The sequence below is a fragment of the Camellia sinensis genome, chromosome 10 (assembly GCF_055761805.1).
Source record: "Camellia sinensis isolate YWXY chromosome 10, ASM5576180v1, whole genome shotgun sequence".
In the NCBI taxonomy this organism is placed as follows: Eukaryota; Viridiplantae; Streptophyta; class Magnoliopsida; order Ericales; family Theaceae; genus Camellia; species Camellia sinensis.
Window position 1 is genome coordinate 150,097,969 of NC_138970.1, and position 16,844 is coordinate 150,114,812.

A 16,844-nucleotide genomic window follows, 5' to 3' on the forward strand; every position below is an offset into this window, starting at 1 on the left:
TCTTTTTGCATGCCGTCGAATCTCCAAAAGTTGGCCAAAAATAAGTTTTTTCTCTTTTTTTTTTTCTTCTTCCTCTTTCTCCGTAACTCCTCCTTCTGCCTTGCTGCTACTGTTTCAAAAGCATTTTTTTGAACTTTCGATTTGTTAATTTCCCCAGTTCTTTGTATATATATATTCAAATGATCAAAAGTTGTTATTAAAAAAAATAAAAAATAAAAGGAACAAAACCCAAAAATGCATATATATGTATAGATAGAGGACCTTTCAAGGAGCAGAGCAAGGGGGACAATTATCACAACCCAAACCCGTCCCTATAAGTTTAGCATCGTAACCAGCCAGTAATTCATAACTACCAAAGGCTTGCTTAACAATAATGACAATTTCTGGGTGTAGACACCTCATTTTTGACAGCCCTTACGACTTGGACGCCATCGCATGCACACCCGATGATGAATGTTTTGCTCGTTTAGTCTCGAAGTCCTCAGCGGTATGCCCCGGCTTTGAGCCTTTCCAACCATGCACCCTTGTTGCCTCAGTTTTGGACCAAGCCTTGGTTCTTCAAGCCTGCAACCCTTGGTGGCCTGCCGGCCACCATTTTGGGCTACCAACCATCACTTTTTGGCTGTCAGCCACTGATGTGGCTTACTGGCCACCAGTGTCTTTTGCAGATATTTTGTGGCAGATATTTTGTGACAGCTATGCCAGCTGTTTGCATAGCTGCATGCATCTACCCCCATGTGTAGGGCTGAATGTTTTTGAGGGAGGCTTCATGTTTTCTATATATAGGAGACCTCCCTTCATGTTTTAAAGGTTAGAAAATTTTGAGATCAAAAATTTTCCTCTTTCTCTACCAAATCTCTACACTTTTGCCTACAATTCCTTAACCATTGCCTATACACCCTTAACCAAACCTTCTCATCTTTGAGTTGAGGTGTCTTTGGGCTTGGTTTGAGCTCTTGAAGGGTGTGTTGCCTTGGTTTTGTTGCTTGAATTGCATCTTCTTTTCAAGAGGTATAAGGCTTTACCTATTTGCTTGCTTTCTCTACTATTATTTTTGCTATTTTTTAACTATTTTTGGGCTGTAAAACACCTGTATTTTTGGGCTGAAACTTGGGTTCGAAGACCATTAAAGGTTGAGGGGTGGTTCACCATTCTTTGTACCTTGTTTTGGAGGCCTTAGCCCTTGTGTTTTCCCTCCTTTTATTATCTTTTTTAGAGCTTTTAAACACTAATTTCCAGAGCTTTTGCAGTGGCCAAAATCATGTTTTAAAGTTCAAATTTGGAGGGGTTAGCCTCATCTTCTTGTGTCTTGCTTACTAGCCTAGTTTATGTCATGTTTTAGCATATTAATCTAGATATTTTTAGCTCAATTCCAGCATGTTTTAGGACTGTATTGGACCTATTTTAGCATTATTTTGGACTGTTGGTTGCATTTTAGCTTTGTTTTGCATGCTTGTAGTGTAATTGTCCTTATGAGATTGGTGTTCTAGGCCTTATACACCATCTTCTTTGAGTTGATAGCATTTATTTATGCTTTTCTCACTTATTTTAAGCACTAATCATCTCTGCAACCTCTCTCATTTCTTATCTTTTGTTTTGCTTTGAAAGTGGTTCAAACAATTTGTTTATTTAAAGTATGAGATTGAGATGTCATGCTTAATGGTTTAATCCCTCAGGGGGTTCATTACCAAAGGCATGATGTCTCTTTCATGCCTAAAACAACTTTTAGTTTGAACCTTCTTTCTATTTAGAGGACTTAAACTCACCATTGGACTTAATGGATTAAACAATGGTTGGTAATCTAAAATGAGTAACTAAAATTGAGACTAAAATGGTGCAAGATAATATAAATTGAGATTGAAATGATGCAAGATAATAATTTGGTTGTGTTCAATTGGACGTTAATTGAACACATGGAAGCTCGAAGCATTTCATACTCATTAGTGATGAAATGATCCAAGTTTCCATGATCACCACTTCCCTTGATCTTTCATGGAAGGGAGGAGGTTTTGTGTCTCTTTTTGTTGCATTCATTAGAATTGCACACTTTGGTTCACAAGCTATCATGCAATGAAATTGCTTGAGTTGGTGGTTTGTGACTTAAGTTCACCACTCTTTGGATTTGGTCATGACAAGGAGGGGTGAGTTGTGCGAACAAATCCTTGAAATACCCTATATATGCTCTGTTTGTCCTCTGTTACAGCAAGGAGAACTGGGCAGCAGTGGCTGGCAGGCCACTTTCCATGACCGGCAAGTGGCCGACAGACCACCAGTGATGGCCAGCCGGCCATCAAAGGTGGTTGGCAACCTTCATCACTGGTCGGCCGGCCATTGATGCAAATTTCAGCAGTGTGTTCCTCTGGCAAAGCAGAGTTATTCTGGAAGTGGGCAGCAGTGTATGAGTTCTATTGTGCAATAGAGGCTCTTCGGAAGCAAAACGATGGTCTTTTCGGGTGGGAACCGAGCATGCGCATAAACATCCCTCGTTTCCCGAGGCGGAGTAGTTAGTTGTTTAGTTTAATTACTTATTTTACTTGCAGTTGGTTTGTAATTATTTAATTAGTTAAAGTAGTTAACTAGTGGTGCTGTAATAACTAATTAACTAGTAAGTTAGCTAATTCATTTGTTGTAATAATTAGTTAAGTAGTTTAGCTAACTTCATTTGTTTTGTAATAATTCGCTTACCTTTAGTTAGGTAATTAGCTAGTTTATTCATTCGGACTCTCTCCTTCGTGAGAGCGCAATGCAATAATGTATATGTCTTTCAACCCCACATCTTTCTCCCTTTTATTTACTAGCTTATGATGGTTAGTTTAGGGGCATCATGTTTCAATTAGCATACTTCATGTTTGCATCCACTTGTAACCGAGGCTCGGTTCATCATTCTAACTGTATTATTAGTTAAATACTTCTTTGAATACGTGCTTAGACCGCATGTTATTTAATTGATCCATATGCCATGTTAAGTAGTCGAGCTTATTTAGATTGCATATTGCATGTATCTCATTAATCATATCACATAAGTTAGGATCATGCATTTTTCTAACTCATCTTTATTTTGGCTTGGTGTCACGACCCAAACCCGGCCCTATGGGTTTAGCACCGTAACCGGCCAGTAATCCGAGATTACCGAAGGCCTGCTTAACAGTAATACAGTAAAACAGAGTACAGGGCCTGGCGGAAGCCAATACAGTAAATAAACAATGCCCAATGAGCTGTGACAGTCTGTATGCAAAAAGACTTTTTTATATATATATAAGCAGTCAGTAACAAAACAGCATGTACAATATTTACAATCTTTCTGATCTGGGACCCAATCCCTGTTAACAGTTCAGTACAGTACATTCTATTCAGTTCTCAAAACAGTACAGAAGGGGAGAATAAAAAGACCCCTAAGCCAAAGCATGGCAGGTTCGGAACCTCGCGGTGAGGCACGTAGGTTGGCTTGACAAAACTGGAGTCTATCTCGACGCTTCTAGCCGCGGTCTGGTGCCTATACACCTACATATATATATATGAGCAGTAAGCTAAAGCCCAGTTAATAACATAATGCGTAAAGGGGTTAGGAATGAATGTCCTTACAGTAATGAAAACAGTTCATTGATTCAGTATTTCAGTCGTTTAGTCAGTACAGTCATATGTGGTACATCCATTAGCATAACAATACAGTAAACAGTAGGCCTTAAGAGACCGACCAGTAGTGATGGCCATCAGTCAGTAAACAGTAGTGGTTCCAACAAGGGAACCGACAGAGATCTCTGTAACTGTAACAGTAACTGTAAACAGTATGTGCCAAGGATGCCACAATACAGTTCAATATACAGGACATACATTCATTCAATTAACAGTATTCAATTCAGAAACAGTACAGTTCAGTTGTTCAGAAAATAATCATTTTTGAACATATCTTTACACAATCGTTACTCACAGAGTTCTGGGCTACAGTAAACTAGAGCGCGTCTCCCCAGTCGCCAACCCTACACAGTTAACAGATTGAACACACGCTAAGCTACACAGTTGGGAAAGATAATAACTTAACCCCTAATTTGCCTCGGTGTGTTCTACATCTACATCCTCAAAAAGATGTCTTAAACTAGGTCTAATAATGCCTAGGATGAGATGAGGATGCAAAGATGCACTTTAAAAGTATTTTCAGAATTTTCAGAAAACAGGGGTCACGCTCGAGCGTAGGTTACTCCGCTCGAGCGGATATGCAGACAAAGGTTTCCGCTCAAGCGTAGACTTACCTGTTCGAGCGTTCTGCAAAACAGTCAAAAGTGCTGGAAAGGTGAAAATCACGCTCGATTGGGCGCTCGACACCCGCTCGAGCACGAGACACAAAGTCCCGCTCGAGCGTCAATTATTCCGCTCGAGCGGACTTCAAAACAGAACAAAAATGCTGGGAGCACGATTTCCACGCTCGAGCGTGAGTCCAGATTCTGGAAATTCCAAATTTGAACCTCAAGCTCAAAACCAAGTTTTCAAACCATAAATTCGATCCTCTTGGGCCAATTTTCCAGAAAACACATCAAAACTCATACTTTATCATGATTCAAAGCTCAATTTGCAAAATCAAAGCCCAAGGGTGTTTCAAATAAACTCAATTTGAAACTAATTTTCATGAACAATATTTCAAACATGACATGCATGAGTTTAACTCAATTCAAAGCTTCAATTTCATGCTCTAGTGAGCCAATTCTTCCAAGGACAAGATGAAATCATGGACTTAAACACAATATGAACATGCATGTAACATTTTACCATGAAATCAACTCACAACTCAACAATTCAAACATGCATGCATGGAATGAGCTTCAATTTGACATGCTAGGACTAGAACATGACTCAATTCATCAATTTAGACATGAACAATGCAAGAATCCACTTAAACACAACAATGAGAGGTTGAATTCCTCACCTAGAGCTTCAATTACAAGTATAGAAGTCCAATTAGGCAATTCTCCTATGATCCCTTCAAGTCTTCTAAGCCAATTCTCTAGAACAATTCAACTCTCTCACTTCCTCTCTCTCTAGTTCGGTGGTGTGCTCAAAAGAAGCTGAGGAAATGTTTTGTAATGCAAGGCTAAGGCTTAAACAAAGTTTGGTGTAGTGGTCCACTAGGGGTTAGTTTGGTAAATAATGCAACTCTTGTAATTTGGCACTATTTAATCTAATTTAATCATACCAAATCAGTTTTCAGATAAATATACCATAAAATCCTATAAATTATGAGGATCATGAAACATTAATCAATTTCCGGTTCGGCCGCCGATAAGGCCTTCAATTCGCAATTTAAACACAAAGGCATGAACAGATAATCAAACAGGCAACAGATAGAAATGCAATTCAAACAGGTATATTCAATCAATCAGTTTCAGATTTTAGTCAGTCAGTTCAGTAGTTTATTCGGTTCACTTATCAGTCATAATCAGTTTCAGTTTAACGGTAATCAGTGGTTATTCGGTAAACAGTGACGAGGGTTATTACACTTGGAGTACTAGATGAGTCTTTCCTCGCTTTAGCATATCGCATGAATGTGATTTTTGCCATGTCTAGCGTGCTTGCTATGAGGCTAAATGCTTAAGTGTTATAATTGTTTGTATTACCTGTGGATGAAGGCTTATTGCTTGAATTGGAATAATTTGAGTAATGATCATATGCGATCACTCTTTCAAGTGGTACATATTCAAAACAATTTTCAAAACAAACATGAATCGAGATGTTCCAATTCTTGCAATTAGTTTATACTTGTGTGTGCGCATCACATAGTAATGCTAACCTAATAAATCGGAGCAAGAGCATATAATGTACATAAGATTCATATCATGATTAGTAGAGACCGATCTTTGATCGGGCGAGTGGGGGTTCTCAATTCATGACATTTTTCTCTCGTACCCAAGTTCCCGAGTCGAGACAATCTTGGTAATAACGGGCACGTGGCCTTTGGCATGAGTCATGGGTTTCCTAAATTTTTCAAAAATAAAATATTTAGGTGGCGACTCTATATCTGGCAATGCAGTCCATTTTTGACAATATGATTCAAAATCGATTTTCCAAAAGATTTGTCGGATTTGGACTCTTTGGTGTTTATCTATTTCACATTGCACTTGTAAGATCAAATTCAGAACCGCGGGGTCCGAACTATAGGGTTATTTCAACTTCCGAAAGGGAGTGTGAAAAAGTCAAGCTACGCTGGAGCTGGCGAAAGCCAATCAATAATATAAAATATCATCCAATGAGTTGTGATGACTTTAATGGAACAAAACAACTTGCATATACTTGTACAATCACAATTGCTTATATCCATAACACACTTATCTACAAAACCAAAGTATAGGTTAGGGAATTAAATCCCATATCAAAAATAGTATAAACAAAAGCCAAAAACGTTTTTGTCACTTAAAAACAGTTTCAAACGGGCGACTCTGGACTACCCAAGAAGCCTTGATAAATTAACAGTTCGGAACCTCGTAGTGAAGCACGATAGTTGGCTTGAAAAAAGGGGGTTTGGGTCGACGCTGCTAATTCTGATCCGGTGCTCGATCACCTACATATATATATATATATATATAATAAGTAAATAATGAGCTTGAGCCTATTGAATAATCCCAATGTAAAGGAGGTAGATGAATGAGATTCACAGCTTATAAAAACAAAACAATGTTCAAAATATTTTCCAGATACTTGTACTAATAAATAAAGTCCATAAACCTTCAGTGAACTGTCCATAGATCAACACATAGTGTAGTACGTTGTCAAAAGCGTTACTAGACCTTTAGCAAAATACCATACAAAATGTTCACGATGAAATGAAGTGTTTATCAAACATATATATATATAGTTAGAATTCATAAAATCCATTAAACCATTCTTAGTCGCTTACATTTCATGGTGCTGAACATAACATTAGCAAAACGGTCACAGTGAACCGAGGGCATAGGCATAACGACTGTTATGGATTGACATGTGCATAACGAGCGTAATGGATCGACTTATACATAACGATCACAATGGATTGACTTATACATAACGAAAGTTTCCAACGATCACAACACATTTTCATGGTGTCACATTCGTTGATCAAATAGGAAGGCTCATCATTCTTATCAAACATAATTTCTCATAAAACTTGTCATTTATAACTAAACGTTTACAACGATCCAATAACTTATATAGAACGTCATTTACGGATCATAGACAAAACAATGGTTACTGAATGATCAAAACATATTTTCTTATTAGTTGTCCAAAGGGAACTCATTCACTCCTTAGCAAATTTCCTTTTCAGGAAACAGATCACATTATACTCAATCCAATATGTCAAAGCATAACTTTTAGTTTTAAAGGACTTATTTGTAAACTTTGTCATATTTCATAACTCTTCGTCTAGCAAAACTAATTTCAAAGTAATTCATACAAAAAATACTGTTACAAAGAGATTAACCAACTAGGCCTAGCCTAGTTGGCCACCATGTCTTCCTTAGGGTTTAGTCCCAATTAGGTCATGGGTTCAATTTTGCTTAGGGGGGTTGAATTAAGGGAGTGCAAGCACTTAGATACTTTTCCGAGGGTGCGGAGATTTTCTCCCATAGGTGCTAATCTAATAACTAACAACTAACATTTGCCGATAAAAAAAAAAAAAATAGTTACAAAGAGATTACTCACCCCTAGTAGGTTGGTGTCCTTGCACATCAAACCTACATATCACATATACCAAACACATTGGAACCCATTGTTCTAATCACATACTTTATCTTCTCATTCTAATTCAATTATACATGTTGTTTCCTCACATATCAGTACCTTAATGAGTCATAATTCATGCTTAGAAATACTCAGAAGAAGACAGAATCAAAGATGTAAACACAAAACAACATGTCAAAATATGCTGAAAAGCTTGGCTGCTCGAGCGGGTCCCTTGGGCGCTCAAGCGAAGAGTATGCAAAATGCGAACTCAATTCTTTCAATTCTTCACTTTTATGCTCATATGAATTCTTAACATTAATTTACACCCAAAAACTCTCAATCAAACATGATTTGCTATAAATTTATACTATGTATGTCATGTTTATGAACTACTTTCTTCAAATCCAACCATACAAACTCATGTAGGTGTCCTACTTCAATTTACATCACAAAACATTCTTAATCATGCATGATTCTTTCTTAATTAAACTTACTTTCAAGAAGATATGAATGTAGATGTCTTAAATTCAAGAATTTAAATTCCTACCTTAACTTGTTGAATTATGAAGCTTTAAGCTTGTTCTTCAATGTCTTAAGCTCTCTAAAAAAAAAAAAAAAAAAAAACTCTCTTCCTCAAGTTGTACCCCTCTCTCTCTCTATAAAGCCCACTAATTCCCTCATATTTTGAGCTCAAGAATATGAGCTATTATATATATATATATATAGGCTTAATCAGTTTATTTAATTAATCAAAGCTTAAGTTAAATAATTATGTCTTAAGTTAATTGAATTTAATCTACTTAATTTGATCTGAATCAATTCTTTAATTAAATTTCACAATAGACTCTAAAAATTACACTAATCACAATAAAGTAATTAATTTCGGTTTCTATTACCTTTACGACCCTTAATTTACAACAATCTATTTCAAATTACTTCATTCCTTCCTAATTTCTAGATTTTTCCTAAACTAGGCTCAAGCTTCAAAAATGGAGTTTGCCTTGCATTAATCCATGAAAACTTGTACACTTTAAGAAATTCAAATACATAATTATTCTCAAGTCTCGTGCACAAATCTCATGATTCTTTCATAAATGGGTATCAAATGTTCATGCATGCAAAGATTAGTTTCAAACTCACAACAATGGCTTTCAAAATATAAGATTAGACTTCAAAACTCTTTAAATCAAGGATACATGTAAGAGTAAACTCTGAAATTCAACATCAATTACGTATTCATGCTCACAAATGGTGATTCAACACACACACACACACACACACATATACAAATATGCATATATATATATATATATAACTTCATATTCATCATCTTCAAGCTAGTTCATGCAATTACTTCCAAAATCCGTTTAATTCCATGGATTAGATAATACAAAATGCAAAGATAAATACATACCAAGAGTTTAATTTTGGATTAGGAGACAAATCTCCCTAGCTTTTTTCTTCTTCTTCCACCCGAGCTTCTCTCTCTCTCTCTTACTACACTAAATTATTTGCCCAAAGAGAGAAAAATCTTATTTTTGGCCAACTTTCGGAGCTCTAACGGCAAGTAAAAAGATACGGGACAAGGCGTATGAAGAGTGGAATGAAAACTAGGCCATGAGGTGAATCCAACGATGCAAAAATGAGGCGAAACAGAGTAACGACGAGGGAGATATAGATATTTGAACATGTGGGTTCAAATTTGAAATTTTGCTCAGATTTCCATTAGTTGAATATAGGGATGGCAATCTGAACCCGACCCGACGGGGACCCAACCCTGAATTGAGAGGGGTTTTCCTCTAAAATACCCCCAGCGGACCGGGGATGGTATTCAAAAGTTAATTCCCGGTGATATTCGAGCCGGGAATGGTGACACATTTATAAGCCCCGGCCTCGACCCGACCCCGGTCTCGATCCCTGCCCTAGTTAGTTCTGATGTAAAATTACGAGTATGCCCCTATTTATATATGTGTGTGTGTTTAGGGTTTGGTTGACACAATCACAACACAATTTCACAAACACAACACAAGGAGGCTGCTGCTGCTGCTGCTGCTGCTCTCTCTCTCTCCCCGCCGCTATTCTCTTCTCTCTGCTCCTTCACTGTCGATCCTCCTTCACTGCCGCTGTTGTATAGGCTTTCGCCTCCCTCTCTCTCTCTCACACACGACAGTTGCTGCTCACCGCCAATCCTCCCTCATCACCAATCTTCAAAGGATCTCTCTCTCTCTCTCTCTCTCTCTCTCGTTAAACTAGATCTAGGGATTTCAGATCTGAGTGTATATATGTATGTATCAGAGTATTGGACCTCAGAGTATGTATCAGAGTTTTCGACCTCTGTTTTTTTTTTTCCATGGATACTGAGTGTATATATATATATATATATATGTATATGTGTATCAGAGTATTGGACCTCAGAGTATGTATCGGAGTTTTCAACCTCCGTTTTTTTTTTTTTTTTTTTCATTTTGTCATGGATATTGAGTGTATGTATATATATGTGGTGCTGTTGGTTTTACCTCTTACCCAAATTCAGAATTCTGTGATAGTATATAGGTTTATGGAATTTGTAATGGGTAAACTCTAATGGATGAGGATACAAGATTTCATTATGGAATATTTTGGGATCTAGGACTACTGTTTGGAGTTTAAATAATGGACTGAAATATCAAATTTTATCTTTTAATTTGTTATTATACAATTAATGGAGTTTGGTTACAGTGTAGTTCAATAATGATGAGGAATTAACTAAAGGATTCAAAATTCACTCCTTATGGTTTTGGACATTATGATTTTGGGCTTCTCCAAAATGATAAGGCCTCTTTCTTTTGTCTAATGTCCTAACTAGAAAACATGGAAATTTATGTATCTCTTTAGATTTGATTCTGTTAGTTTATAATTTACCTTGAGTTAAGGGTATAGGAATATGGCTAATGTTCCTTGATTTTGGGTCAACCATTTCTAAACTGAGTTTGCAAAATGAGGAGTTTAGGCTTTAAATATCCGTTTAATTATTTATTTTCTGACAATGCCATGCATATATTTAAAATCTATGCATATTACTTCTAACAAATTTTCATTTTCTCACTATGCATATTGTGGCTTGACTTTTCATGTTCCTTTCGGAAGACAAATAGCCACACAATTCAGACTCACATGGTTCTGAATCTCATTTTACAAAGTGCAATGTGAAACAGTGAAAATACAAAAGAGTCCAAATCTGACAATTCTTTTGGAAAATCAATGTTTGAATCAAATGTCAAAAATAGATTGCTTTGCTAGATTTTAGAGTCGCCACCTAAATATTTTCTTTTTGGGAAATTTAGGAAACTTGAGACTCGTGCCAAAGGCCATTAGTCCGTCATCACCAAAGTGTCTCGACTCGGGAACTTAGGTACGAGAGGGGAAGGTCATGAATTGAGTACCCCACTCGCCCGATCAAAGATTGACCTTTACTAATCATGATGTGATTTTTATTTACGTTATATACTCTTGTTTTGATTTATTAGCTATGTTTTAGTATGTGATGCACACACAAATATAGACTAATTTGCAAGAGTTGAAACATTTGATTTCGTGTTTTATTTGAAAATTGTTTTATGAATTTGCCACTTGAAAAAGTGAGTTTTAAAAATGGACATTAATCAAACTATCTCAATTCAAGCAACTAGCCTTCATCCACAAGCATTCAAATAGTTATATCATTTAAGCAATTAGCCTTATAAAAGTATGCTTTGACATGGTAACACAAACATTCGATGCAAGATGCTAAAACACAAAATTGCTCACCTAGTACTTCGAGCCAAAACAAAGAAAAATTATTAAAAAAATATGCATGTTCCTAATTAATGCAATATGACTAAATGTAACGCACGCATTATGTAATTTGTAGGCTCGGCTCTGAGCATGGCATATGATTTCATTCAAGACATGCGATAAAGCATGTATTCAAGCAATGAATTTGGACATTGATATTGGGCTAGTATGATGAGCCGAACCTTGGATGTATGCAAGAAGATGGATGTAAAGCATAAGAATACTAAGTTGAAAAATGATGTTCTATTCTAACCATCATAAGCATTAAGTAAAATGGAGAAAGACATGGGGTTGGAAGACATACAACTTATTACATGATTGCCCTCATGCAAGAGGGTGCGAATCAAAGTCCAAATGTCCAAATTAAACTAATTATTACAAAACCGAATGAATAAATAAGCGAAGAATTAACTAGCTAACTACTTTATTACAACAAGGATAATCATGAGAAGTAAATTAAATATCTAAGTTAATTAGCTATAACAATTACAAATAAACTATAATGATAATTACAACTAATAATTAACAAGACTAATTGTAACAATAATTGAATTAATCACAACGTTAATAATCAGAGCATTAAGGTAAGCAAGGATGCACAAGGGTTGCATGCACAATGTCCAAGAATAGCTCTGTCAACCTAAGCCTGCTCTATTTCACCCTCAACCACTTCCCTCTATTTTCTGGAAAACATACTGCTGACTAAACATTAATGGCTGGCTATGCCTTAATTTCATGCAAAATCCTATTTTGTGCTCTGAAGTGAAAACAGTGCAGACAGAGTTATTCTAGACTCTGTTTGTCCCTCTCACACTCCTCTGTCATGGGAAAGCCTCGAGAGAAGGTTGGAATTGTTTCCAAAACCATCAATGAGCAAGTTGATTACTTGATAATTTCGGGTGCAATTTGGATAAAAATCAATAAATGAAAGGAATTATAACCACCCCACATTCTTATCATAAAGTGAACTCAAAGAGGGAAGTAGAGATGCTTCAATGTTCATCAAAACATCATGAATTGATGTAAAACAACCTTGACACGATAGATTCGGTATAACATCTGACTGAACCCCAAGCAATATAACTCATTTTCTTTATGTGAGTTGGTTCATTTTAAGCCAAATTCATTAGTCTTTGTCATCCTTTAATCTATTAAGTCCAAGGTAATTGTTACGTCCACTAAGTAAGAGACATGTCAAAAAGGAGGTGATTCTATAATAACCCGACCCTCCTACATGTTTTCTGGTATGCTTCAGTCCATTACTATGTGCATTTACATGTTTAATGTGAAATTCCATGTGAGATTGAGTCTAATTATGTGAATCATATGATCATAGATTTATATCTATTAATTAGGAGAAATATCTGTTACAATTGAGATGATTAGATCAGTAATTGAAAGCCTTAGAAGCTCGATACTCCGAAATTGTTGACTGTAGAATTGTGATCTGCAGGATTTTTAGATCCTAATATGAATTTTTGTCAAAATTTGATTCGTAATGATTAAACTGATCAATTTTTTGTTTTAGTCAACTCTTATATACTTCCTTTAAACTCTTAACTTGGGAGCCTATCATTAAATTTCTCTTGAGAGAGAGAAGAGAGAGTGTAGAGAGGAAGAACAAAAGGGGAATAAGTCAGCAAGAGAAGATTAGCTATTGGGGGGAATTATAGAGATTTGGGCTCAAGGTATATAGAATCCACCTTGTATAACCTCTCTCTTGGACTTGAGTAGGAATTTCTTAAAATTCATGCAAATTAGGGTTTGTAATTGAGCTCAAGAGTATGTTAATTGATTACATGAAAGGTGTTCTTATCTTAGGGTTGTTTTGAAATCCATATAAACTATAAAGAGTGGAATTACATTTTCATTCTCTTATTCCTCCATGTTGAACTCATTCTTATATTTTGAAAGTTGCATATAATTGAGTAGCAAAATAGTTAGAACCTTGAAGGGATTGAGTGGTGTATGCAATTTGAAGTTGATGACAACTTGAGTAAACTTACACTACAACAAAAGTAACTTATGGTGACGAAAACTAGTGAAGAAAATAAAATTCGTCACTAAATAAAAATAATTTGTGAGGAATTTATAAATTTTGTCACATATAATAAAAAAATAAAAATGATAGGTGACAAAATTTATTTTCGTCAATAAATACTTCATTTTAAGTGAGGAAAAATTAAGTTTCGTCACCAAAAATTTTCCCGCTATTTTTTTTGGGTGGCACCAAAATTTTAGGACTTTTGGTGAGAAAAAAATTTGACACTAATTATAAAATTATTTGTGAAGAATATATTTTCGTCACCAAAACGTTTTAATATTTTTGATATCTTTTGGTGAGAAAATAATATTGTCACCAATTTTGATGGGAAATTTTTGATATATTGAACGGCAATAAAAAAAATTAGGGTATTAATTTTTTTTACCCTTTTTCTGTTTATCATCTCTCTCTCTCTCTCTCTCTCTCTCTCTCTCTCTCTCAAAATAGGGTATTAATTTGTCTTACCTCTTGCTCCTGCACCACGGCGATCGCCATCGTCGTTGCCTCTATTAGCCTTCTTGATCGCTACCGCCACTAGTAGCCTTGCCGGTTACTGTCACATCTTCTTCACTCGGTGATTTGGTACGTGATTTCTCTTTGCTCTTTCTGTGGTGTCTCTTTCTCTTATTCTTTGTTTTGGTATGGTAACGAAAATTAGTGAAGAAAATAAATTTCATTACTAAATAAGAATAATCCATGAGGAATTATAAATTTTGTCATGCATAATAAAAAAATAAAAATAATAGGTGACGAAATTTATTTCCGTCAGTAAATACTTACTTTTAGGTGAGAAAAAATTAAGTTTCGTCATCTAAATTTTTCCCACTAATTTTTTTTGATGGTGCCAAAATTTTGAAACTTTTGGTGAGAAAAAAAATTGTCAAAAATTATAAAATTATTAGTGAGGAGTATATTTTCGTCACCAATATATATTTTTTTTAGAAACTTGATTTTAAATATTTTAAAATCATTTGGTGTGAAATATATTTTCGTCACTAATAATTTTTAATATTTTAAATTTTTTTAATGAAAAAATTAGTTTATCACTAATTTTGAAGGAAAAATTTTGATATATTCTACGGTGATGAAAAATAGACTACAAATTTTTTTTCCCTTTTTTTTGTTTTTGGTTTTGTTTTTTTTGGGTTGTGTTGATCAGTTTCCTCTCATCTCTCTCTCTCTCTTTCTCTCTCTGTGTCAAAGCAAAACACAAGTTAGGTCTCTTCGTTTAGCACCCCTTGTCCTCGTTCAGGGTGTTCTCCTCTAGCACCGCCGCCGACGTCGCCCGTTCTCCTCCTTTAGTGTCATTGCTGATGTTGCATCTCCAAGCCCGTCCACCCTTCTCCTTCAGTGTCGCGTGTTCTCTTCCATTAGCTCTTTTTATTATTCAATTTCTCTAATTTTCTATTTTCAGGTATGGGTCCTCTCTCTCTATCTCTCCCTCCCTCCCTCCCTCTCTCTCTCAATTTCTCTATTTTTTTTAATCTTTGTTTTCCCTAATTTTCAGAATTAATTTTTTCCCTAATTTTTGAAACTAATGAGACACGCAGTGTACACATGATTCAGAATTACCTATTAGAAAGTTCATTAATTTGTCTCGTCTAGTTTCTCCTTTGGGAGATTATGTTGGTAAAATTTGTTGATGGTTTGTCATGATTCCTGTTATCCCTTTAAAGAATGAGCCAGATCACTTAGTGTTTTTCTTGTCTGGAACACGACTTAGAGCTGATCGTTTAGTTGGTTTTTTAGATCTCTGAAATTGATACATAACGTTAAATAGGCTTGTGGTGGTGTATCAATTGTATTTTTAGATAAGTGTTGCATTTTAGATTAAAATTCTTTCTTACTTAGATTTTTGTAGGAAGGCTGTCATCAAATATTGAGACTTTTGCAATCTTTTGACCAATCGATATTGATGCTATCCTCTCTGTTCAATAAATGAGGAGATAAAAAGAAAAAGAAAAAAAACACTACTCTTAACTTTTATACTTTCAATTCCTGCTTCTAGAAAATAAACTATCTATTGGGGCTTAATCTTTTCTTTTCCCTTATTATGTGCTTGCTTTTCCTTTGAAGTATGGATGGTCTTTTCTTTCTTTTTTGTTCTCTCTCTCTTATTATAGTTTTTCCCCAAAATTAGATCAGTCTATGCATATGAATATGTTGGAGCCTGATTGTCAATTGTTTATTTATATGCTTATTTTACCTTAAAATGTTTGTGTGCTTCCTTAATGGAGCAATGGGATTGTATTGAGTATCCTTTTTTCTACATCGGGGTCACAAAAAGAAGGAAATGCTCTATGGGTTTGGAGAAGGTGAGATGGGTAACATCATTGGTATTCGATGAAGTAACAAGGTAAGTTAACTTCCTTCTCATTTGTATTCTGCATTTTTTGATTTATCGAACATTTGCAGTAATATTTTTAAAATGGGCCATATTGTTTAGTTGTTCTATTGGATGATGAACACATGCTACAGTTTTCTAATGTTTGAATAATTCATGGGCTGCCAAATGAAATTCTATTCTGAACATACAGACTGTCAAAGGTGTGAGGGAAATGCTTGGGACTACAATGAAAGGCTAGTGCCTATTTATTTATTTATTTTTATTACCATCTCTTCAGCTGACTAGGTTTACCTTCGCCTTCTATCTTAATGTGTAGCATGTTGGCCTTTTTCACCTTCAAAGGTTTTCTTTCACCATGTCTTGTTATCGAATTTATTTGTTTTCCTTCTGAATCAATTGTTTGTTAAGTTCTCTCTCTCTCTCTCTCTCTCTCTCTCTCTCTCTCACTCGCTTGTTGATCTCACGCTGCCCCTTTCCCTCTCCTTCTAATTTTCGTAACCCTAACAAGTGATTTTTTAAGGCTAGGGTAGGTCAAAGTTGTCTATCTCCTATGGGTAAAGTTTCCCTCTTTCTCTACCTCTCTTAAGTATGGTAATACAAATTTTTTTTGGGAATACTTTGATCTGTAATGATTTTTTGTTATGTTGGAATATCAAGTTAGTTAGTTATGATTATATTTTCTATGATGCTCTCATTGATAGGTGCTTTTGAGCTGGTATACGTAATTCTTATTTAAAATCTGATGCTCAGTGTAATGTACTACTGCAGTGGTGAATGTAATGAACTTTTTGATAATTATAACCAATTGTTGTGTTCTGCACACTTTATTTCTCTTGGTTTCTTTTCTAAATTTTATTTTTTCTATAATTTTCTTTCTTTTAGTTTATTATTTCATTGAATGATATTTGACCCCAGTAAAAACCCAGCTCACTTTATTAAGTGATTTACTACGGC